Source organism: Mustela erminea, chromosome 14 (genome assembly GCF_009829155.1).
Source record: "Mustela erminea isolate mMusErm1 chromosome 14, mMusErm1.Pri, whole genome shotgun sequence".
In the NCBI taxonomy this organism is placed as follows: domain Eukaryota; kingdom Metazoa; phylum Chordata; class Mammalia; order Carnivora; family Mustelidae; genus Mustela; species Mustela erminea.
In genome coordinates, this window is record NC_045627.1 from 69960343 (window position 1) to 69985512 (window position 25170).

The window sequence follows — 25170 nt, forward strand, 5'->3', positions numbered from 1 at the left end:
GCTAATTGTCACATGTGACTTCTGTCCGAGCATTCCACTCTCTTACAGGACACCCTGTTTGACTACAGCAGCACTGTAATTGTCTTGCCTTGGGAACAGGCAAACAGTAGTGAAATGTTTATTGAATGAAGCCAATGTTACTTGCTCCTCCTTGCCCTTCAATCAGAACATGCATATGAAAATTATGAAAAACATCAAAAACTAATGATGTACTATATGTTAGCTAATTGAACATAATAAAAATTGTGAAAAATATATTCTAGAAGCATAAGCAACTTCAATGTTTAATGGTGACAATGGGTTATATTTGATTCCCTGATTATAAATGATCCAATTATCCAAAGGTGTGGAAGTTGTCCTCTGGGTGTCACGGTCTAGGGTCCAATCATTAGGGTCTGTTTCCCGTAGATGGACAGAACGTCATCTTCACTTGATGGTGCACATCTGCTACCTTGAGTTTTCGGAAAGTTAAATGAATGAAAAATGAGTGAGATGCTTCCTCATATGTAATTGGAGAGGGCTGGACTAGCTGATCTCTAGCCTTATTTGTAATATTCAAGAATTCCTGTAGCTGGAGGAGTTTGGGGGAATTCTGCATCCATAGGGAAGCCTACAACACACTTCTGAGAAGTAAGGCTTAGAAAAAAATACCATCCCGAAACTGTACGAGACAATCAGGGCTTGAAGTATGGAGATGGAGGTATGTATATCTTTTGCCTGTTACATCCTATCATTTTTCTTCTTAGTTTCTTTAGAAGTGAAATGATGGAGACTGGCCAAGAAAACATGCTTTGTTCATTGTTGCATATCATTGCAAGATTTTATAATATCACCATTTCTGTGTTCCAATTACTTTCAGGAAAGCTAAAAACTCTAGACTATTAAAACTTCAATAAGATCTTAGAAAGGTTTTCATCTCTATTCAATTTTTTTTTTTTTCTTTAAGCAGTGGGGGAGTTTAAGCCCTACTCTTACTATACATTCACCAGATAGGGAGCTATCCTCACTGAAGCCACTGTCTGTCCTTCCAACCTGTGTCCCCCCCCCACCCCTGCCAACCCCCCACACATCCTAGTCTTCCTCTTTTAGTAATTCTTTAACGTTTTCACACAGCTTCCAGGGCTCAAAAAACCAGTTTCCACACAATGGAACAGGCTCAACTATATGATTCTGCAGATGAAGAAACTGAGGGTCAGGGTAGAGTAAGTCAAGCATTCAGGGGACCCTTGAGTCATGAAGAGAAGCCAGGTTTTCTGATTCTCATACCAAAACACTTCTCAGAATTACAGGTTATCAAATATGAAAAATACTTTCATCTCATCTGAAAATAAAATTCACTTTATAAAGCCTATCCATCTTAGAACTGATTAATACTGTAAGGAAGGAACATAATACTACATGGGAAAAAGCCGATTCTCCTCCAAAACCAACCAAACAAAAAAACCACAGAGGCTTAGATGTTTAAGAAACCTGCACAATTGCTCTTTGGAATCATACCAGACTAAAAACAATGGCAACATTTGGGAAAGGAACCAGGACTAGAGCTGATAGTCAAAGAGGATATTAAAAATATTTAAATTACGTATAATCCTTACAGAGAAAGTACTCCAGTATCTGTCATGGAATAGATTAAACAAACAAGCAAAAAGCCCAAAAACACTTGTATCACTGGTGTGTGCCCCCTCCATTCTGCATGCAGTGATATCGAACTGACCCACAGGTAAAATCCCTTCCACAAAACCTGGATCATGCAGCTAACCAGGGACAGAGCTCTAACCTGTACCATCACTTGAGGCCACACTGACCTTCATCCACAAGTATCCAGCAGAATGGCCTGGTCCTACTGCCCTCAGATTTTCCAATTTTGTTTAAAAAGCAAAGTAATATCAGAAAAACTGGCAGTCCCATCCACAGTCTTAAAACAGCCCCTTCCCTTGGGAAGCCTGGGTGGCTCAGAGGGGAAGCGTCTGCTCTGGGCCCAGGTCATGATCTCAGGGTCTTGGGATACAGCCTTGTGACAGGTTCCCTGCTCAGCAGGGAGCTTGCTTCTCCCTCTTTCTCTGTCTGCTCATGCACGTGTTCTCTCTTGCTCTCAAATAAAACAAAATCTTAAAAAAAAGGAAAAAAAAGTAGTCCCTTCCCTGAATTCTTACATGCTTCAAGACGAACACAGTATAAATGAAAAGACTCAGATCCTTTTCTGTAGCACTGGTGGCACCTGAAGGCATGGTAACAGGTGCTGCAAAATGTTTGCCAGAATTCAAGCCTGATTCTTTGCAACCAAGCGTAATGCGCAGCTCCCCTGAAGTTAATCTAATTACTAGAAAAAGTGTAGCACTATAGTGCAGTGGCCAATTCATTCACGCATTCAACAATTATGTATGTTGTGTTGTGTCTCCCATGTTCCATGCTCCCTTGTTCTGGGCCCTGGCAATTAAAGAGAGAAAGTAAAACACACACACACACACACACACACACACACACACACACACACACACAAAAGGACAACAAAAACAACTACAAAATTGCTCTTCTTGCAGAGCCTAAATTCCAGTGGGGAGAGACAGATTGTAAGCACAGACACGAACATACAATTTTTCAGGGGATGGTAAACGCCACGAAGGAAAAGAAGAGTAAGGAAGACAGAGAGCGAGAATGGGGTGTGCAACTTTACACAGCACGGTCAGAGAAAGGCCGCTGTGATCAGGCCTTTGAGAATACACTGGAATGGTAGAAAGCGGGCAAGTATGTGTGGTGAGAAAAGCTATTACAGGCAATGGGAAGACCAAGTACCAGGACATTAACTGAGATCCCAGCTCAGAGCGTGTGACTCATGGAAAGGAGGTGAGCTCACCCAGGGCAGAGGCTCTCAACATGGAGGAGAACGGAAACATAGTTGGCCACTGCATGAAGACAATAGCACCTCCACCACACCGAGACTTCCAGGCCCTGCTAAGCCTTTGGAAGGTCCTGAGAAGGGGAAGCATGATCCTAGCAACATCTTAATAGCACAAAAGTGCTGGGAGCTTAGTTTCCGTGCCTGTAAAAAGGGGATAAAATGGTATCCATTTTCATAGGATTGTTGGAAGGGTTAAAGGAGATGCTCCCTGAAAGTTCTCGATGTGTAGCAAGAATTTATCAATGTAAACAGTTATTATTGTAGGTGGTCATTGGTTTAAGAGAATTTGCTTCCAAGGAACAGATTTAGGAGATATAATCTGAAGGTCCAAAGGGCGAAAATGATATAGAACATAATAGATCACTGACTTAGAACAACTTATTTGAAATCCCAGAGGAAGGGAGAAAAAAACAACAGAAAAAAAAATGTAAAGGGAAGTGAGATGCAGCGTGGTTACTTAAAACAGATCATTCTCCTTGATACAACATTCCTAGAAGGTAGTTAGCAGGACACATTGATAATGCTGGGGACTATGTAATCTGTATGTGGGAATTTAGGGGATGAAACACTATATTCTTAAGCAGATCTCACTCTCACGAAACAGAAAACACCGTTTGATGGAGGTGAGTTGGTGGCACATTATTTTAGAGAACTCATTTCTGAATAGAAATTACATCTGACACCATGACCCAGATTCTTCCTAAAATATTTTGGTCCTATAACTTACTATTTCTCAACCCCCAAAGCCACCCAAACTTATTTTCTACACATATCTCTGCTTTTTACATTCCTACTGTTTCAAACTATAATTCTCTCTTTCTCTCAAAAATAATGTCCTCTAATTCACCTCCATTAAGCACCATTTCCAATTTTCAATAGCTGGCTCCAGTTTCTAATTGCACCAGTAACTCCTTCAACTCAAGGCCTCTAGACTTTTCTCACTTCAGAACATTTAGTGTTTATGTGTCTACCTTACAAGAAAAGCGATGAGGGGTCACCCTTCCAAAAGGAGTCAGCTCCAGGTCTCATCACAGTAATGGGCTCTGAAGTTGCCAGTGCAGGCTTTGCCAATGACCTGCTGAGTGACCTTGGGCAAGTTGCCCAACATCTCTGGGCTGTATTTTTTAATAATGCTGATTGACCTCACAAGGTTGCTGGGCGGAATCACTAATCAACCTGATTGTGAAACACTTAGTCAATAGAATCCTTTATAAATATTTACTAATATACAATGAGCTCATTGCATTTGAGAGCCAAAGAATTTGCATCCTCAGAGAAAACACTATCTGGACCCTGAAATAATAGTCAAACGTTGTGCCTGCAATGGATCGTTTCTCTTAAATAAAAGTCTACTGGCATTTTGGGATGGATTTTCCTACCCTACGTGATGGGAGTGAATCAGATCAGAAAAGTTTAGTTACCCACTAAATAAAGGAAAGAGTGATTCTAGTCCACTAAGGCAGTAAAATGAATGCAGCCAGCAAAAGAAATGAACCCCTGCCATTTGCAATGACGTGGATGGAACTAGAGGGTATTATGCTTAGCAAAATAAGTTAATCAGAGAAAGACAACTATCATATGATCTCCCTGATACGAGGAAGTGGAGATACAACGTAGGGGGTTGGGGGGGTAGGAAAAGAATAAATGAAACAAGATAGGGTCAGGAGGGAGACAAACCATAAGAGACTCTCAATCTCACAAAACAAACTGAGGGTTGCTGGGGGGGAGCGGGGTCAGGAGAGGATGGTGGGGTTTTGGACATTGGGGAGGGTATGTGCTATGGTGAGTGCTGTGAAGTGTGTAAAGCTGGTGATTCACAGACCTGCATCCCTGGGGCTAATAATACATTATATGTTTACAAAAAATTAAAAAATATATATATATAAAAAAAGCTGAACCTACCTCTAAAAATAATAATAAATAAAATAGTTTTTGAAAAAGCAGTAAAATGATATGCAAGGGGGAAAAGTATTCAACACTCCTATAATAACATGTGTGTACAACTGAGCTTATCACTCAACAAGCCAGATGAACCGGGGACTGTGCTGGATACTGGGAATGAAATATCCAATAAAACAAGGACTCCCGTCTCAAGGAGCATGCATTTTAGCGTAAGAGACAATCTATCCCACCAATAAAATTATATGATATTTTGCTGTTTATATAAGTTCTCAGATGAAGATAAAACAGACTAGGAGTTCCTGGGTGGTTAAGTCGAATAAGCATCCAACTCTTGATTTTGGCTCAGGTCATGATCTCGGGGTTGTGAGATGGAGTCTCTGGTCCAGCTCTGTGGAGTCTGGTTAAGATACTCTTTTTCCCTTTGCCTATCCCTGTGTTCTCTCACTCTCCCCCTCCTTCCCCCTCTTAAAAATTAAAAAAAGAAAGAAAGAAAGAAAGAAAGAAAGAAAGAAAGAAAGAACGAACAAGACAGACAAAACAAAACAAGATATTGCTATAAAAAGTGGCAGCATGGTGCTTACTTTTGTTTGGATGGCCTTGGAAGCCTTTTTCGGGCAGATGAACTAAGCTGGGGAGAGAAATCGGTGTACATGGAAAACAGAAGAAATTACAGTTTCAAAGGCCTTAAGGTGTATTCAAGGAACCGAAGAAAGTGGCAGGCTGATAGCTCAGAGGGTAATGAGTGGAGAGAAACAGGCAGGGGCTGCATCAGGCCAAAAGCCTTCCTTGGAGGACAGTATAAGAAGGTTGGGTTTTCTCATTGGTGGGATGGGAAGGCACACAAGGGATGTGATCAAAAATATGACAGAAACTGACATTTTTTAAATGGTCATTTTGTCTGCTGTGTGTAGAATATATTCGAGAACAGCAGGAGTAGGAAAAGCAGGGAGTCCAGTTAGGGGATAAGGCTGGCTTGGAGACAGGACTTAGTCTAGCAGTCCTCCTTAGGCTTCGTTTTTCAGTGAGGAATACTTAGGCCATCCTCAAATTATCAACTGCACCAGAACACAGCAGCTTATAATTATTTCTATCGACAATTTCTAATAATTTCTATTTTTTATTTACAACATTTTCCAGTTACAATAATTTGTTCAGTTTACTGAAATTTAGTTTCAGTTTACAAATGGGATTTCAGTACAGGAAACTTCCTTTCCCTGTAGGACTAGGCAACTCCCATGATTTCTGATTACAGATACCCTAGATGGGATGTGGCTTCTTTGACATCAAGGGTGAAGATTTTATAAGCAACATGAATAATTCAGCAGTGTATTAGTTGTGCTTTTTATTACCGTTTACTTCAACTTGAACTATACTTTGAGAGTTATGGACTTTTCTTTTTCTTTTTTTTTTTTTTTTAATCAGCAGAAGCTCATCTATCACTTTGCATCCAAGTGAGCTACCAGGTTATACAGAGTTTGCTATTTATAGCAACAATTGCGATTCGAAATGAGAATCAGTAGTTTGCTCCCCTGCCATCTAACCTTAGGTCAGGCGCAGGATCTACAGATGGAATTTTACAGGAAGTGAAATGAACGCAAATAGCTGGAGATTAATGCCAGAACAAGTGCTCAAGGGAATGCACTCTCTGGCTGCTTCCCAGAAGAAAAATGGTCAATATTGTCGACTGTGTGTCAAAGCTACATGGAGGGTGGCAGAGAAGTGACAGGCAGGATGCCCCAGCATTTCCACATCAGGGCATGAGCCTAATTCTCTGAAAATGAAGGACGATCTCCCAAAATTCTATTCAGAGACTGCCTCGTTAAAGAAGTCTCCAGGACTTGTTAAATCTTCAGCTCTTTATTGAGTACCATTTATGTGGTTAGCTGTGAGCTATACTTCCCTCCCACACTGCTGTGTAACTTCTTATGTCCCTTGCAAATTACCACCACCATCAGCACCCACTTAATCAGTCCCTCCATCCTGTACCCAAAGATGTGGTTCATTAAGAGGGTTTTCTAGAAGCTTCCCATGGACAGAGACCAGGCCTGTATGGTGTCCTCTGCACTCAGCATAAAGGCTTCAGTAATTAGGTATTTATCTAATTTTTTCTTATAGTAATGAGGCTAATGAGAATCTGTTGCTATTGTCATACCTCTGAAGACATTTCAGCTCTTGTTTGCTTTAAAATGTGTTTGAAAATCCTGGGAGAGACCTTTTCTTTTTTGCCACAGCTGGGTTTTTATACAAATTATGATTAATAACCAATCTTCCCTAAAATTCAGGGAATAAAACTCGGGTTGCTTAATGGGCTTTAGGAGGAAATTCAAACATCAGTCTATTCTTGAAGAGGTTATACTCTAGTTTTAAAAAAAAAAAATGGATAGAGCACTCAGCAAAGAAAACATAGGTGAAGTTTGGTGAACTGTGGAAAATAAAATAAATATTTGATCTGCTCATCATGAGAGACTTCTAGGACCGGATGAACCAGAATTCTGGAGAAGGACCAGGCAAAATGCAGATTCTGGAAGAATCTGGTTCCTCTGGAAAGCCAATCGCACTTGCACATTAAAGAGGAATCATCTGCTCCATGCAGAAGCTGAGCTGGTCCCACGGTACAGAGAAGAGAAGCAAAGGGACAGAACATGCCTAAAAGGAGCAGAGCTTCTTCCAAATAACCTGGCAAGGTGCTCTTACAGACATACTTTCCTAGTTTCCAGATGATGAAAGCAAGGCTCCGAGAATTGAGGGAAACTGTCCATACTCACACAACTGATAATGGGTAGAACCTGGTTTCAAAAGTCAATCTGGGGGGTGCCTGGGTGGCTCAGAGGGTTAAGCTTCTGCTTTCAGCACAGGTCATGATCTCAGGGTCCTGGGATCGAGCCCTGCATCAGGCTCTCTGCTCGGTGGGAGTCTGCTTCCTCCTCTCTCTCTCTCTGCCTGCCTCTCTGCCGACTTGTGATCTCTATCAGATAAATAAATAAAATCTTAAAAAAAAAAAAAAAGTCAATCTGGCTGACTCCACAGTCCATACTGTGGAGGGGTAACTTCTACCTCTCTCTCTGCCACAAACTACCCAAGAAAGAATTGAATATTGCAGGTCTCCCTGACCCTCACTCCTTACCTATGCATGTCTCTATGGTATAAATAGCCAAGTTGCATATGACCTAGGGAATTTGTTTTTGATGAGTTATTAAACCTATATGAGCAGGCCAAAAGCAGACAGGGGTTCTTTTAAAGGTCCAGAGAGAACCAACCACTATTTCCAAGTCAAAATACTTCCCTTGTCACTTTGCTGGTATTTCTTATCTGGGGTGCCACCATCTCTTAGGGGACCCTTTGTAAATTTGTGGGATGTGTTAAATTATTGTAATAAAAAAAGATTAAAAAAGTAAGATTGTTGGGGGCACCTGGGTGGCTCAATGGGTTAAAGCCTCTGCCCTCAGCTCAGGTCATGATTCCAGGGTCCTGGGATTGAGCCCAGTATCAGGCTTTCGGCTCAGCAGGGAGCCTACTTCCCACCCCCTCTCTGCCTGCTTCTATGCCCACTTGAGATCTGTCAAAAAATAAATAAAATCTTTAAAAAAGAAATTAGATTGTCATAATGATTGGAGGGGGGCTTGGGGCACAGGTCAGGAGATGCTAGACATCACCACATATAATGTTCAAATATTACACTAGGCTTTCCCATAGCTGGAAAAATATCTTCAGAGTCAAACTCCATTTTACATATCAACATATATATATATATAGTTTTTGAATTTTTAATATATACTAAGTTTTATAGACTCTAACTCCCATTTAATTCAAGGGAAGATTGTATTCTTCTGCAAGTTTTACTGAGAACTTTTCCAAGAGCTGTTCACCATTTCTTTTCTATTCTTTCTTTCTTTCTTTTTTAAAAAGATTTATTTATTTATTTTAGGAAGAGATGGGGGGGTCAGAGGGAGAGACTCTGAAGGAGACTCCATGCTGAGTGCAGAGCCAGACTCGGGCTGAAACTCACAACCCCAAGATCATAATCTGAGCTGAAACCAAGAGTCGGATGCCCAACCGACTAAGCCACCCAGACACCCCTCACCATTTCTTAAAATCACATAACTGACAACCAATGCTGCTCATGGGAAATGGGTTGTCAGTCCTACCCACTTGTATCAGTCTTCATCATACTCTTCTTTTGGACAACTTGACTTCCAATGGTGTAGGACCAGTACTCTCACATATTTAAAATAAATGAAAAAATGTATGCACATATAATACATTACACTTCTTTTATCTTTATATTAGAGATGATCTATTTTTATTACATTTTAATGATATGAGTGTTTGAGTCTGGTAACTAGAATCTTTCCTCCCCTCCAAAGTCCTTTTCTGATGAATATGTGACAAAAGAAACACTGCATATGTAGCTGAGGTTACTAATCAGTGAATCTTAAAATAGGGAGCTTATCCTGGATTATCTGGGTGGGCCCAATCTAATCACATGTGTTTTTAAAAGCAGGGGAAAAAAAAAAAAAAAAAAAGAAAAAGAAAAGCAGAAGAGTAAACCAGAGAGTAAGCATGAGAAGGATGCTAGGTGTCATTGCTGGATTGAAGATGGAGAGGCCATGTGAGAACAGATGTGCGTAGTCTCTAGGAACAAAAAGGACCAGAGGACAGCCAGCAAAGAAGCAGTGACCTCTGACCTACAGCTTCAGGAACTGGATTTATCAATAACCGGAATGAACACAGGTGAGAACGCTATCCCAGAGTCTCCAGGGGGGAGCCCAGCCAGCTGACACATTAACTTCAACCTTATGAAACCCTAAGTAGCAAATCAGCAGAGTTTGCCTGGTCTTCTGATCTACAAAACAGTGCCTTGTTAAGCAGCTAAATTTATGGTAATTTTTGAAACAGCAATAGGAATCTAACACATTTTCCTGTGAGATAGTCATTCTTTTTCTTTTTAAGGTGGGGGAAGGGGGGCGAGGGGAAGGGGGGTGGGGAAGAGAGAGAATCCTCAAGCACATTCCCTCTGAACGTGGAGCCCAGTGCAAAACTGGATGTCACAACCCAGAGATCATGACCTGAGCCAAAATGAAGAGTCAGACACTTAACCAACTGAGCCACCTAAGCACTCCAGAGATACTAGTTCTAATAAGATCGATAATGGTGGAGTTGGTGGTTAAGATGGTTGGAATCCAAAGTGTAGTCTGTATCCTTTTTTGGACCCTAGGACAGATATTGATCAGGCTCTGATAACGGTCCCAAATAAAGTTTTTTGTGCGCAAGAGTTCCATTTTACTTGTTATATGAGCATGTTCTGTTCCTCCCGACAGAATCGTAAAAAGAGCCAGCCACATTCTAGTTAGAAATATTAACTAGACTAGCCTTGGAACTAAAGAACTACAAAATAATATTTTTATGTTAAAAAAAGAGAGAGAGAGAACGAGAAAGAAAGGGAAAGAAATATATTTATAAACTTAATTAGGAAGAGTTCGAAGTTGAAGAGTTCCTAAGTTTTATGTCAGTGAAGGGCATTGAAAGGCTAACTCTCCAAAGGACAGTCTTTCTGACATTTATGATATAGGGCAGAGGAAGAAAGCCCGTTAAAAATTCAGATCCCTGGGTCTCTTCCCCAGAACTTCTAGTCCAACAGGTCCTAGAAGCACTCAGGAAAATAGAACTTCAAAGGTTTCCTAGATTTAGAACAATCTATTTTGAGAAAAGGTTCAGCGTGTTTGAAATGCTACAGGATAAGCAAAGAGGAGGCTAAAAAACAGGGAAGAAGAAAAAAAAATGGAACAAAAATATCAAAATTCCACCTGGTGCAAGTACACAGAATCAGTGCTCCCCTAACAACCAAGCAGGAGCTCCACTTCCCAAAACAAAATAAATCTCTTCAAAAAGGACAGAAAGGACCTATTACTTTTGAACAGAAAGGCTGTCATGGTCCAGTGCAAAGACCACGGGTTGTGGGGATAGCCAGACCTTTATTCATGTCCTGGTTGATTCACTCACAAGGTGACTGTAAGTATTTTCTCCATCCTTCAAGTTTTGGTGTCTTTCTCTGCAAATGAGAACAGTATCTACCCCTCAAGGTAGTGATGAACATTAAAAGAACTCGTGATTTCTGGCACACTGTAGCTATTTAATAAATACCTATACTTCTGTCTGTTCCCTGTTAGAAACTAAAGTTCCACGGGTGATAAATATATTTTAAGTTGACTAATCCCCACCCCTGGTCTTTAACCTTTTCAGAGAGAAGAGCTTGCATCCCATTAATTTTTAAAGGCCAGAAAAAGAAATTCATTAACATCTCTTAGTCATTTGTTCCAGTAACATCATTTATACCAGGAATGCTTTCTTCAGATCCCATGTAATAAAACTCAAGCCTATTATCCATCCGCAATATGTACTTACAGAGAAGAGAAAAATTAAATTGAGACAACTAAAGGAAGTTAAAGACCATTGGGCTCAACAGCAAGAGCTGAGAAGATTAAAATTTGCTGCCAGCCTACGAACCTACCATTCTTAAATAGATTTCTTACCTGGTATCCTATCAATCCCCAGTGGATTGGCAATAGTGATGGTGCCAACTGTGCTTTGATATGTCTGTATTCATTCAACTACATGTCCTGAACATTTGATTATTTGCCACAGGCCCTGTAAGTACCTTGGACACAGAAAAGAATATGAATTGGTCCAGTTCCCTCTAGGATTGCAAGGGAAACTTCACATAAAGTAAAATCTAAGTTACCATTAGATGCTCAATGGAAGTAGTAAATGCCTGAATTCTCTGCTTATAGATTTGCTGTGGTTACTCCTGGGTTGCCTGTGCGTCATCCTCATCTTTAACAAGATACCTGCGGAATGGCTTACAGTTCATCTGGTTCCACCAACCTGATGCTGACCACACTGTCTAGATCAGGGCTTAGCAAACTTTCTTCTGTAAATGGTCAGACACCAAATATGCTCATCTTTGAGGACCACAGAGCCTCCCTTGTAATTCAACTCCATCACCGTAGCGGGAAAGCAGTCGTAGACCATACATAGATAGATAGGGTAGCTGTGGCCTAATAAAAATTTATTTATGAAAACGTGTGGTAGGCAAGAATTTGGCCATAGCTTGATGACTGTTCTAGAGTCTAGATTCTTTAGACTAGATTTCCTAGTTGCTGACTCAGCTTTTTAATCCTGAGATTTACACACACACACACACACACACACACTCACTCACTCAATCTCTCACTCTCTCTCGGGATAGGAAGGGAATGACAAAACAAAGCCAAAAGAAGTGGTTCTCCTGATAGGAGGCTTTCCTAAAGAATTTTAGTAAAAATGGGATAAATAACAAATTACATTATCTGGAGATATATCCCAGAACTGGATTGGAAGCTCTGGACTAAATGACCCCTTGATGGCTGCTGAGGTTGAATGACTCAATTAAAAAACCAAATAACAACAACATCCAAAAAAAAAACAAAAACAAAAAACCAGCAAAACCTTCATGGACTCAAGTTCCATTCTGATTATAGTGAACACTGTCACCACATACCATACCACTATGCCCACAAAAGCCAAATGATATGCGGAAATCACTGCTGGAAGTCTCAGAAGAGGTTCAGTATAAGGTGTCCTGAGGATGCTTAGGAGGGCTGCTCCCTTTGCCACTGGTAGAGTCATTGACATTTCAGAGTCTGCAGATGTCTTTCAGTCTGATTTGATTTTAGAAGAGCCACTTGCCACCAATTTCAGATATGTGTCTGATCTACATAAGCATGTTATAAGCCCTAAGAGTACCTCTGAAGGAGGGGTGAGGTTCGTAAGTTTAGAATATATTATCAGCAATATTAATAACACCCTCATTTTTTTTTCCTTTTACCCTTTGAAAGAGTTTTCATTTCTCTTTCATCTAGCAGGTTCTGTCATCCTCAAAGATCGAATGGGGCACATAGGAGCTAATATGCACAATCAAAAAAAAAATTAGCAAATCTATTAACCAATGATCTTGATTGCAACTCTGTTACCAGCTCTACTCATTTCCTTGACTTAAGCTTCCCTGCCTCAGAGGAAAGAAAATAATGATGGTTTTGACCTTGCACAGGTAAAGTGATCCTTCACACAGTGTCACAGCAGGAAGAATCTGGGGTGTTCCCTGTTTTTATATGTTGGCATCTCTAATCAAGGCACAGGTTCTTGCTCAAACTTCACAGTGCACCCATAGCTGGAGTTCTGAGCCAATGAATTATTATTTTCCCTGCTGAACACATCCGCCGTTTCTCAGGCCACATCTCTAGAACACTGCTTCCTCTCCTGAATTCTGCGAGCTACTCAGCACCCAGGCAAGTTGTCAAGACATACTCCTTCCTCCCCGACTCCTTCTCTTTCTTTCTCCTTCATTCTTGCTTTCTCTCTTTTGAAACATATTCATGGCACTGTTACGAGATATGGATACTGTGAGACATGGGCTTTTGGATTCCAGTGGCAATGAAAACTTAACATTCAATCCCTTCATACAAGATTGCAAACAGTCCAGCTACATCTACTGTGGGATGCAGAACTTTTTTTTTCTTTTTTTTTTTTTTCCCTTCAAACAGAGTTCCAAGATAATACAAGAGTATCCATATGGCAGATGAGGCACCTTAGACTTCACATCCTTTTTTTTTTTTTTTTTCTTTTCCCCTCTCTCTTAAATTTATGGACACCATTTAGGGAGATTTCAATTTCCATTAATAATATGTGCAATTGATCTACATTTAAAAGAATTTAATCATGTCTTAGTGACAAATTTAGCTTAAAGCAGAGCTTCACTTAGGACTTTCAAGTAAATTTCTGTTGAAAAGGTCAATTTCTAACATTTGTCAGTTAAAGCCCATACCAGACAAATTAAATTTTCCTCCACTTGTCTGGAGCACAAACACTTTCAATACTGAGTATCACCAGTGGTTGTCAATTAGGAGAACCACCCAAAACAACGACAGAGACTGAGAACATTTTTTAAGACCTGGATATTTATTTATTTATTCAAGAGTTAGGTCTTTTTTTTTAATATATACTAAAAAGCTATCTCAAGATGGTAATGGAAAAACAAAACAAAAGAAAACATTATTTTACTGGATAATTAAAATAATTTCAATGACACAAGCACTTGAACATCTGTTATTGAGGAAAGAAGTAGGGGGAGGTTTTAAACCCTCACTGAAGCTTATGAATTTCACTAGGGATACAAAAGCACATGAACAACTGGAAATTAACATGTAGCCATCATTAGGGACAGGTTTGATAAAATTGTGGTCCTCAGGTTACGCTGAAGACAGTGCTTGAGGCAGTAGAAAAATTTATGTTTTGGATTTCTGGGAGCGCTCTATGGAACAGGCAGGCTATCATAGACGGTCATACACATGCAGCACTAGAGAGATCACGTTATGGTTTTTTTCTTTTAATTCTGTTTTCTAATTTTTATATCATATATCCATTATTTTACCAAAAATATAAAAAAGAAAAAAATTAAGAGAGAGACAGAGCTTGGAAAAAAAAAAAGAAAGAAAGAAAAAAAGCACTCTTTCACTTTGCTCAGGTCAGTCTCCTATACAATAGGACTGCATGTCCTCGTTTCTCTGCTTTTGGGCCCTTCATTATTAAATAGTTCATAATTTACTCCAAAGGAAAGGACTCACGGCCAAACATCTAAAGATGATTTTTGTTCACGAGGTCGGCAGCAAAAGAGTGAGATTTGGCAGGTCTTACAAAAAAGACTGCATTTATTGCTGCAGCAAATGTGAGCCACTCAGAAGGCTATCTCTAAGCACCACTGGGGGAAAGGAGTAAAACACAGCCTCAGAGCAGGGGAAGCAGGCACGTTCACGGTGCCGTTGACGTGCTTATCTTCTGGTGAGGAAGACAAGGTCATCATAGCTGTGAATTTTTGTTGCTGTTTTGTTCTTAGAAATCCTTTGAATCAGCTGTCTCAGACACACACACACACACACACACACACACACACACACACTCATCTGTGTTGAGTGGCAACTCTAACTAAGCTGTCCCAAGATTATAGAGGAGGCTGTCTTTTCCAAGCACCCTGTGATTACTATCGATCTGTTCAGCTCATTGCAACTCAACCTCACCAGACTGGTCACGGAAGAAGGATGGATGTTATTAGAGATCCTGAGCAGCTGCTCTGCAGGTATCATTCATTAGAAGTAAACTAAATGTACTGACTTCCAGGCATACAGAAAGATTACGTAGCAGCTCCATTCCCTTCCCAGAACCTATAACCTGTCGTGTCCAAAAGCACGGAGAGCTGGAAGCACCTGCTCTCCAAGTGGGATGTGGAAGCTCAGCTCTTAGACAATCCAAATAAAGGAGCGAAGCCAGGACTAGAGTAGCTGGATTCAAAACCCACCAGTTACTGATAAAGCTAATATGTGTCCAGGGCGAGGCAGACACTACACAGAGAATGTTCAGAAACAGAAGGGTCTACAGAGAACCAAGAGTCAAAGGGTTCTGAAATAAAGTAGAAATATCACTTACGACAGGCCTAACAAATAGATCCATAAACACCGAGGAAGTACCAATATTAGCCACAGCACAGAATATTAACCCTAGTTCATATTAATACAAATTAAAACTGACGAAAAGTCATGATTATATTTCAATAAATCCAACAAAATTAGACAGTTGAAACTGTCATGTCAATAGTTGACAAGACAAGGTAAAATGAAGACAAGGTAAAATGAAGTCAGAAATGTGTTAATGTGTACTATTTGGGGATGACAACACTAATTCAGGAATTATTTACATAATCACTTTTTATGGTATTTTGGGTTAAAAAGAATAAAGAGATCAAGGTAGGAAAATCACACCTGACATACAGTTATCTTGGATGGATTAAAAGGTTATTGGAAAATGGAAAATGTTATTACTGTGGAACAGAGTTCATGAGACTAAATTTAAATAAAACCTCCCAATAAAGAAGCAGATTGAAATGCTCGCACATAGTAGGCTTTCAGGAAGTGCTAACCCTTCCTGGTGGGAGACGAGTGATTAGCTTACAAATACTTGCCCATGCAATGGTTACACAATCTAAGAAGAAAAATAGGATCCGGTGTCAAGCACTTTAGAGATTTTCTTTTTTTTAATAAAAATTTTTTAATGTGGTAAAAAAACACATCTCCTAAAATTTACCATTTTAATCATTTTTAAGCGTACAATTCAATAGTTAAGTGTATTCACTTATATACTGCTGCTGTGCAACAGATTTCCAGAACATTTTCATCTTGTGAAGCTGAAACTCCACATCCATTAAACAACTCTCCATATCTCCCTCCCCGCCAGGCCCTGAAGCCAACATTCTGCTTTCCGCTTCTGTGAGCTTGACTACTTCAGATGCATCATGTAAGGAGGACTCTGAAGTATTTATCTTTTTTATGACTGATTTTTTTTAATTTCTTTTTTTTTTTGAAAATTTATTTATTTTTATTTGTGACAGAGAGAGCGAGGGTACACACACACACACACACACACACACACACACACACACTTAGCAGGGATAGGCAGAGGGAGATGAGAGAGACTGAAGCTGTCTCTGTGCAGAGCACGGAGCCCGACCTGGGGCTCAGTCTCAAGACTCTGAGTTCATGACCTAAATCAAAACCTGAGCATTTAATTGACTGCCATGCAGGTGCCTCTATTTTCCTTAAAAGAATTTTTTTTTTTTTTTAGATTTTATTTATTTGAGAAAGAAAGAGCAGAAGAGGAGGGGCAGAGAGAGGGACAAGCAGACACCCTGCTGAGTGGGGAATCTGACATGGGGCTCGATCCCAGGACCCCAAGAGCAGGACCTGAGTTGAAGTCAGATGCTCAACTGGCTGAGCCACCCAGGCGCCCCCTTTTATTAAAATTTTAATTCCAGGGGTTACCTGGGTGGCTCAGTGGGTTAAAGCCTCTGTCTTCAGCGCAGGTCGTGATCCCAGGGTCCTGGGATCGACCCCCACATTGGCCTCTCTGCTCAGCAGGGAGCCTGCTTCCCCCTCTTTCTGCCTGCCTCTCTGCCTACTTGTGATCTCTGTCTGTCAAATAAATAAAATCTTTTAAAAAAAATAATTAATTCCAGTGCAGCTAACATACAGCGTTGTATTCATTTCAGAGCACAAGTTTGTGATTCAGTAATTCCATATATAACTCAACACCCATCAAGAGAAGTGTCCTCTTAATCCCTATCACATATTTCACCCACCCCTCACCCCACCCCACCCCCCATAACCATCTGTTTGTTCTCTATAGTTAAGAGTCTGTTCTTTGTTTTGTCTTTTGTTGTTGCTGTTCGTTAGAGATTTACTTCCTTAAGTTTCGTCCTTTAATGTTTAAATGACTATAATTCTCATTACAAATTCATTGTTTCTTAATGTGTGGGCAATTTACTGCACAGCCTGTATTTCTGTGTTCTTTCTTCACACACAGACACACTACACCCGAAGATGGAATGGCTGTTCAGACAAAGCCACAAACTATGTGCTCACCGAGACAGCTTTCTGTTGTTCCCTCTAGCACAGACCAGCTGCTTGGGCCTTCGTTTTATCAACTATAAATGGGCCTGGTGTTGGCTCATTCCTGCCTTCCTTGGTGTCACAGAGTAAAAAAGAATCTTCAAATGTTCTTTGGATACTTAGAGGAAAAAACAGGAAACACAAACACTTTTCCATTCTTCAGAAGCTGGTCTGAGGTAGCACATACTTTATACAATGGAAGGGAAAAATAAAATATTAGTGGCCTAATAAAGAGTTAAAGTTTCTGGCCTTCTAAGAAAGTCAAGCTCATCATGGCCTAGTCAACAATGGAGGGTATCTGAGGATGGTGCTTGTTTAGTAAGGAGGTTAGACTTCCTCTCTCCTTTTTTCTCTCTCTCATGGTAGAAAGAGCACTGGAAGAAAGTCAAAAGATGGAAGCCATGAGCAACAGAGAGGAAGTAATCAAGACTGACCTGTTTACCACAGACTTGCCTGTTCACTCTGGGGCATCAATTAGCCTTGGGTACATACATGACTTAAACGGAGGGGAGTAGTATTTTGTACGGTTGGCCTCATAGGTTTTTATTTCATGCCCAATGCAAGTGTCACTTCACTGACAGCCTCAGATAGAGCTAATTTACTGTCCCCTGGACTGGAGGTCTTATTTGCATACAAAATAAAAATATAGCCCGTGATACACACTATGGAATGATGTCTTTTCAATTCGATTATAAGCCTACAGGTAGAAGAACTCGGGCCTAGACCTTGCTCCAAGCATTGTGTCAGGCACCAGAGAAACAGAACAGAACTCACATTCAATAAATTAATTAACCATAGATGTGAAAGCATCTGGAAAACTTGAAAGGATTTAAAATTACAAGGTGCTGTTTTTAGGGAGAGGCCTACGTGCCACAGGAGCAACAGGAGAATAATTACTTGCAAAACATCAAGGTCATTCCAATAAGCTGTTTTCCTGGGACGTAGATATTTTTTTAAAAGAAAAAAAAAAAAAACCCACACACGCAACCCTGCTTGTCTTGGTGTTATGTACTCAGAGATTAGATATAAACCTTCTACAGCTTCAGAGAATGTTGGCAAAAGTCAAGATGTTACTCTCTGGCACAGTGGGCTGAGGTATCCTGGGACTAAGCCCCATTCACTGGTTGCCCACACAACCCAGACATTGGTAGAAAGCCTGACCTCCTTACCTTAGGACTTTTAGGAGCTCAAATGGGTAGAACACCTGGCCCCAGACTTGCCCGCTCAACTTCTGCCCTGGGGAACCGAGAGAAACAGACTGAGGTTCAATGAACCTCAAGAGCATTCCATCGCCCAGGAGAGGGGGCATCACTCCCTGGAGCTTCTTAGAAGAGAACAGAGGCTCACACCTCATGTGTACCCAGTGAAAGAGCGTCCCAGCTGATGGGTGCCCACAGCAAAGCATCAGAAGCCCTGTCTTTGACCTAACTTGTTACTAGGGACATTCTGCTCTTCCAGGATCTTCACACTAATGTTTCTCAAAGTGCACTATGCAAAGGACCACCTTCTGGGGTGAATCATCTTGGCGGGGGTGAGGGGGGCTTGTAAAAATACAGATTTCTGGGCTCTCCCAAATACCTACTTAACTGCTATGTGGGAAACAAAACAAAACAAAAATTTTATATATATATATATATATATATATTCTTACAACTTCTTTCATTTTATTGTGATATAATTGACATGTAACATTGTATATGCTTACGATGAACAATTAGTTCATCTGGTACATTTCTTTATCAGCAGAAATCTATTTTTTTTTTTTTAAATAATCACTCCCATGATTCTGAAGCTCAACTCTGGGGACCACGGTTTTACTTTTCGATGGAGACTGGGTCTGAAGACGCTCTGCTATTTTCTGTCCTAACTTCCTCTCTCATTCAGAGATCTGACATTTCAGATTGTCTTTCTCTTTCCCTCTATTTCTACAGATTGAAGTTTTTTTTTTTTTTTCTATGTCTAAATCATATGGGGATTGTTTTCCTCTAATAAAACGGCTACAGTCCTGATTAAGGAATGTGATAAACCTGCTGTCAATTACCTTAATTGATCTGACAACCTGATTAGACCCAGAAAGGGGAAGATCTCCTCAGTGGAGCCTTATTAAAAAGGAGAAAACAAAACAAAGGCCCATGTAATTAAAATGTGATCGCTCGTGATGAGTATGTAAAATCAGCCCTGAGAGGCATTCATGATGGGGAAAACTTTTCTAAATGGCATCTTGGGCAGACAAAGGAACACTAAATGGTCAAATAAATCAGCAGGCTACTAGGGGAAAATGCTGAATAGGAACATAAGGGAATTTTCTCAATTATTAACTCACCAGTAGTTTTGAAATTAACAAAATTTAAGTAAGTAAAGTAAGTAAGCTTTCCCCACTGTAGGCCAAAAGTAGATTTGGGGCCACATTTTGGGCCCTATGAACCTAAGGAGAGTGACAGTTACTGGCACCTTTTGTGGTCATATATTTATAGATATATCTATAGACAGATCAAAAGATAGTTTTATTATATATATATTTATATCATATGTATATAAATATATTTTTTCTTTTTTTTTCCTAGACAACTATGCTGAAAGTAGAATCATGAGTCCCTATCTCAACAGGAACCCAATAAACTGTCCTACAGAACAGAGTTCAGGCCATCGATGCCAGGTCATAGTAACCATGACCGCTCCAGCAAAAAGCCAGCACTTAGCATGTGAACCAGATTCAAAGATTATTCTTTTAGTATTACTTATAATCCATTTTTTCCTCTCTCAGTGGAAAACACTGAAACTTTTCCCACATTTTGGTAGACCCCCACCCCTTAAGAATAGAAAGGGAATATGGGAACGGTGTTATTTTACACAACAAAAATATCTAGGTCCCAAGAGTGCTGAGAAATAGAATATTATTAGCTAATTAGGATGAACTGTCACACTAGAGTGTTTGATTAAATTAATTAATCAAGCTGATGATTGGTCTGGAGGGGGTAAGAAGCTGTTTTTACACAGTGCACCTGGTAAATTGTGCTATTAACCAGTGGCCCCTTAGAAATTTAAAGAAAAAGTATTTCTGGATGAGAAATAAACAAGTTAGCACAAAGTTTCACAAAGAACAATAATGCCTGTTGTACGGTAGGTGCCAAATACATGAGTGAGTAAATAGATGTGACTATACAGTTTCCTTTTGTCTTAATTTAAGGTTTCGGATAAACCAATCCAACTACCCATTTTTGTAGAGACACGACAGAGAATTAAAAGACCTCTAGCTTTATTTGACAATCTCCCATGCCTAACTCACATCAGAGATGCATTGTTCTTTCATTCCCTCTTGGGAAGCAGATAAATCGTTTCTCCCACCATAGCTCGCCCAATCTGGCAAGCATCAACCCTTAATTCTGACCAATTCCCTCCAAATTTAACACTCAATGCCAAACTACATATATATGTGACCTTGAATACGGTTGACACAAAGCCTTCTACATATCCATGGGCAAAGCCTCTTGGCATTTTGTACCCGATCTGGGTTTGCTATTTGGCTAACCTACAGATGTAAAATCACATGAAATGAACCAAGGTTTCCCCGGTAGTCAAGTTAACCAGGGTCAACTCTCCTTGGTGACCCTAGAATAAGCAGCAGTTCAAATAGAATTACAACTGTGTGCTATTTCTCAGACTCAGAAACAATATGCTATTCTAAACTATTTTAAACAGATGTTGTTTATCCATTTCAGATAGTCCCTAGACAGTGTCCTCAATCACACCGTAGCTGGGAAAACTCAGGGTCGGTGTCATTTTTATGCTCTACAGGAAACCTAGCACAATTCACTATTCTATGCCAGCATTTACCGAAGTGCCCTCTCAGTTTGGAGCCCTTAAACTTGAATAACAAAGGTTGTGGGTACATATGTTGGGACTTTATCAAGGCCTATGGTTCACCCATCCATTTGCTCATTCATTGATAGAGCCACGCCAATTATGCCAGTCTTTCAAGGAGTTGCCTTCAGGTAAGATGAAACTATAAATAAGGATAATTCTTATCATTCTGGGGTTCACAGTGTGTAGTACTGACATTCTAAAGGGTTTTAGATAAATGAAACCCCATATATATTGAACCCCAGATTTCAAATAAAAAAATTATTTTCTTAGATACTTTGTAAAAGTCCTTTAATAAAATCACAGGAAAAACAAAAACAAGACCCATTTGAAAATTTTATCAATTATCATTCTCCTACCTCACCCAAGGACAGAGTTTTTTGTCATCAGTTACCAAATATGGTCCCATTCAATGAATACTCTACAAAATATACAATGCATAAAGTCAACAAAATGAGTGAGAAACACCTCTTTTGATCTAAAATATTAACTTTAGCTCAGATTTTATGATGACACATTCACTTAAAGCTACTTAGCTATTTTTATTTTTTTTCCCACTAATTGCCTAAAGACTTCATGAGTCCAACGGCCATGTGTACTTGTGATCATTAATATGTGATCTGCACCTAATACAGTGCCTGACACATACTTTACTCACTAATCATTTATGGAAGGAATACAGTGAATTAGTGAATGAAATAAATTAATTCAATATAAACTTATACATGCAAAGCTATGAATATCCCCCAATAGCCTTCAAATTAAAAGATGCTGTTATCACATGCTGCAGCTAGTCTAGAAGAAAAATAAGTAGAAAATTAATGCGCATCATTGTAAAGGGCCGGGAAGGGTCATTTTCTCCCCCCTCTAAAAGAGTCACCGAAAACAAAACAAAAACAAAAACAAAAAAACATGGGTGGGAAAGAAGAGCAGAAGGAAGAGTAAAGGGAGTGCTCCGCTCAAAAGACAGAGTAAACATTTCTATTCAACCCTTCACAGTCTTCCAAAATGGGTAATTATCTCCCAGCTCTTCAGGCCAGCAGCATGAGGGTGAATACATCATCAGTACTGATATAAAACATGAGTTTGCAAGTAAACAGGAAGTTTATCTTACGAAATGGGGCTTTTTATTTGCATAGAAGTTCTTCATTATTGACAGAGTTGGACTTTCAGCTACTCCCCACAGCTGTGACTCTCCCCCTGACATATGGAGCTTCTTAAAGGGAAAAAAAAAATACAAGTCGGGGGGATTTCTCAGCAAATTCAATTCCCTTTATTTTCCATAGGGGCGGGGGTGAAGCAGCAGGTGGCAAATTCATTTTTGTCTCATAACATTTGATCATGTGACATTTTATTTCAGTCAATATAACTTAATGAACTGCAAACTGGAAACACCTGTCAGCATACGGGGAGTTCGTAGGGCCTGTGTGTGTGTGTGTGTACATGCATGGTGTATGTGTGTGTGTGCATGGGGATACAGAGAGGGAACAGGAAGGCTTCTGTGGTGAAGGTGAGGGAAGGAGGAGTTTGCTTTGACATGGTCTGTGAAAAAAGCCGTTTCTTTTAAAGCCACTAGTTCCAATCCATGTTGCGACAGGTCTAAAGCAATTACGCGGGCTAGATGGGCCGTCCTTATTAAGTGGGATGGGGTGATCTTGGGCTAGGTCCTTAATGGATTGGACTTACAAGAAAAACCCTGAAAATGACAGCAGCAATGCCGGAGACCTCCCAGGTGGGATTACAAAGATGGTGTGAAATAAAACGGGAGCCTCAGAAACAAGGAAGGAAGCTTGAGGGAGCTGTCGATCTGATCTTTTCCAAGAAAAGTAGCTGCTCATGAGTTTCAAACAGTTACACTTAGTTATAGACAATGTGTAAAATCAGCAAAATGAAGCTTTGTAGGGAGGTAAAACAAAAGTGACTTGCTATTTTATCACATTATTGCCATTATGAAGAACCCCCCAAATTGGCAGAAGAGCCAGGAGCTCTGGCTGAATGCTGAAACATGAAGTGTAATCTTGGGCAAACTGTTTCCACAAACCTCAGTTTCACAACCTGCCAAATGGGGATAATCTGAGAATGTGTTTCCTACAACTGTTGAGAGATTACATGAGTCTTTTTTTTTTTTTACTATGTTCAGTTAGCCACTGTATAGCACATTAGTTTTTGATGTAGTGTTCAGTGATTCATTAGTTACATATAACACCCAGTGCTCATCACAACGTGTCCTCCTTAATACCTATCACCCTGCACCTTCCCCGCACCTCTCCCCTCTGAAACCCTCAGTTTGTTTCCTGAGGTCCATAGTCTCTCATGGTTCGTCTCCATCTCTGAGTCTTTGTTTGTTTGTTTGTTTAAATACTCCAACATATTGGCTATTTTCTTTTTTTTTTTTTTAAGATTTTTATTTATTTATTTATTTGACAGAGAGAGAGATCACAAGTAGGCAGAGAGTCAGGCAGATTGAGAGAGAGAGAGAGAGAAGCAGGCTCCTTTGAGCAAAGAGCCGGATGCGGGGCTCGATCCCAGGACACTGAGATCATGACCTGAGCCGAAGGCAGCGGCTTAATCCACTGAGCCACCCAGGCGCCCTCGATATTAGCTATTTTCATAACAGATATACTCCAGCTATCAGCTCAGAACCTTCCTGACAGAGATCCCCAAGTGAACTAGATGTACTCAAACCTTTAGAGTGAAATCACTTTTGTTCATTTGTCAGTTCAGTTAAGACCCCACTGTTAGATGTTTACTTGCTTACCCTCCCCAAGTCGCTCTTGGGTTTCCTCTTTCCTATCCCTTCACAGCATGTATTTTGAAAACACTGGGGGGTTCCCAAGAAATGATGAGAAACAGCATTTAGTAATCCCCACCTACTCTAAACACTAATTCTGCACATGGTCTGTCACTTTTAAATAGAGTAGTTTTTGTTTAAAAGATAAAACGAAGTTCGTGAAGAAGTAGATAACTTGCAACCTGTATGCATTGTTGGTGAGAATATAAAATGGTACAACCACTAGGGAAGACAGTATGGAAGCTCCTTAGAAAATTACAAATAGAATTATCAGGATGATGTAAAAAGAATTATATAGAATCATCATGATTAATGATGACAATGATCCCCCCAAGCCTACTTCTGGCATTTATCTAAAATAATTGAAGGCAGAGTTTCAAAGAGCTATTTATATACCCATTTTCACAGCAGCATTATTCACAATGACCAGACCATAAAATGCAACCCAAAAGTCCAACAATGGATGAGTGAATAACAAGTGTGATACACACACACACACACAATGGAAAAGAAAGAAAATTCTGTCCTGTACTACAACATGGATAAACCTTGAGGACATTTCCCTTAGGCAAATGAGCTAGTCCCCAAAAGACAAACACTGTATGATTCCACTTACTTAACTAAGCATTCTAAAGAAGTCAAAGTCACAGGCACAAAAAAATAGAGTGATGGTTACCAGGGGCTATGGGGAGGGAAGAAAGGGGAGTTACTGTTCAATGAGTGTTGAGTTTCAGATACGCTTTTCAGATGAAAAGTTCTGGAGATCTGTTTTACAACAATGTGAATATATTTAACACTATGGAAGCGTATACTTAAAAATGGTTAAGATGGTAAACTTCATGTTGTTCTAAGTGTAAATTATTTATATCTAAATTTTATATTTTATGAAGATAAAAATAAACTTAGCAAACATATCAGAAAACACTCTCTAGAAACTTTCTCCAAATCAAAGCATACACCCATAGTATTAGGTATTAGAGCTGAACCTCAGCTTCTTAAAGTTTAGAGAAAAAGGTGAAATAACTCAAGGTCGCAGGCTCAGGTGTTCTGACATCCTACCCACTCCATTTCCATCATTCCTGCCCCAAATACTATTTTATTTTCCTGCCTGGGCCCAGAAACGGCAGAGAGGTTTGAGGATATTGGGTTACCCCATGATTGATCTGCTATTTGCTTTTCTTGAACCT

The 25170-nt window shown here is 39.9% G+C and overlaps 1 protein-coding gene across 5 annotated transcripts in view; it reads right to left on the bottom strand.

Moving 5' to 3' along the window:
- SORCS1 (sortilin related VPS10 domain containing receptor 1) overlaps window positions 1-25170 on the bottom strand; it is a 507304-nt gene that overhangs the window by 238386 nt on the left and 243748 nt on the right. The gene's annotated exons all lie outside the window — the stretch shown is intronic.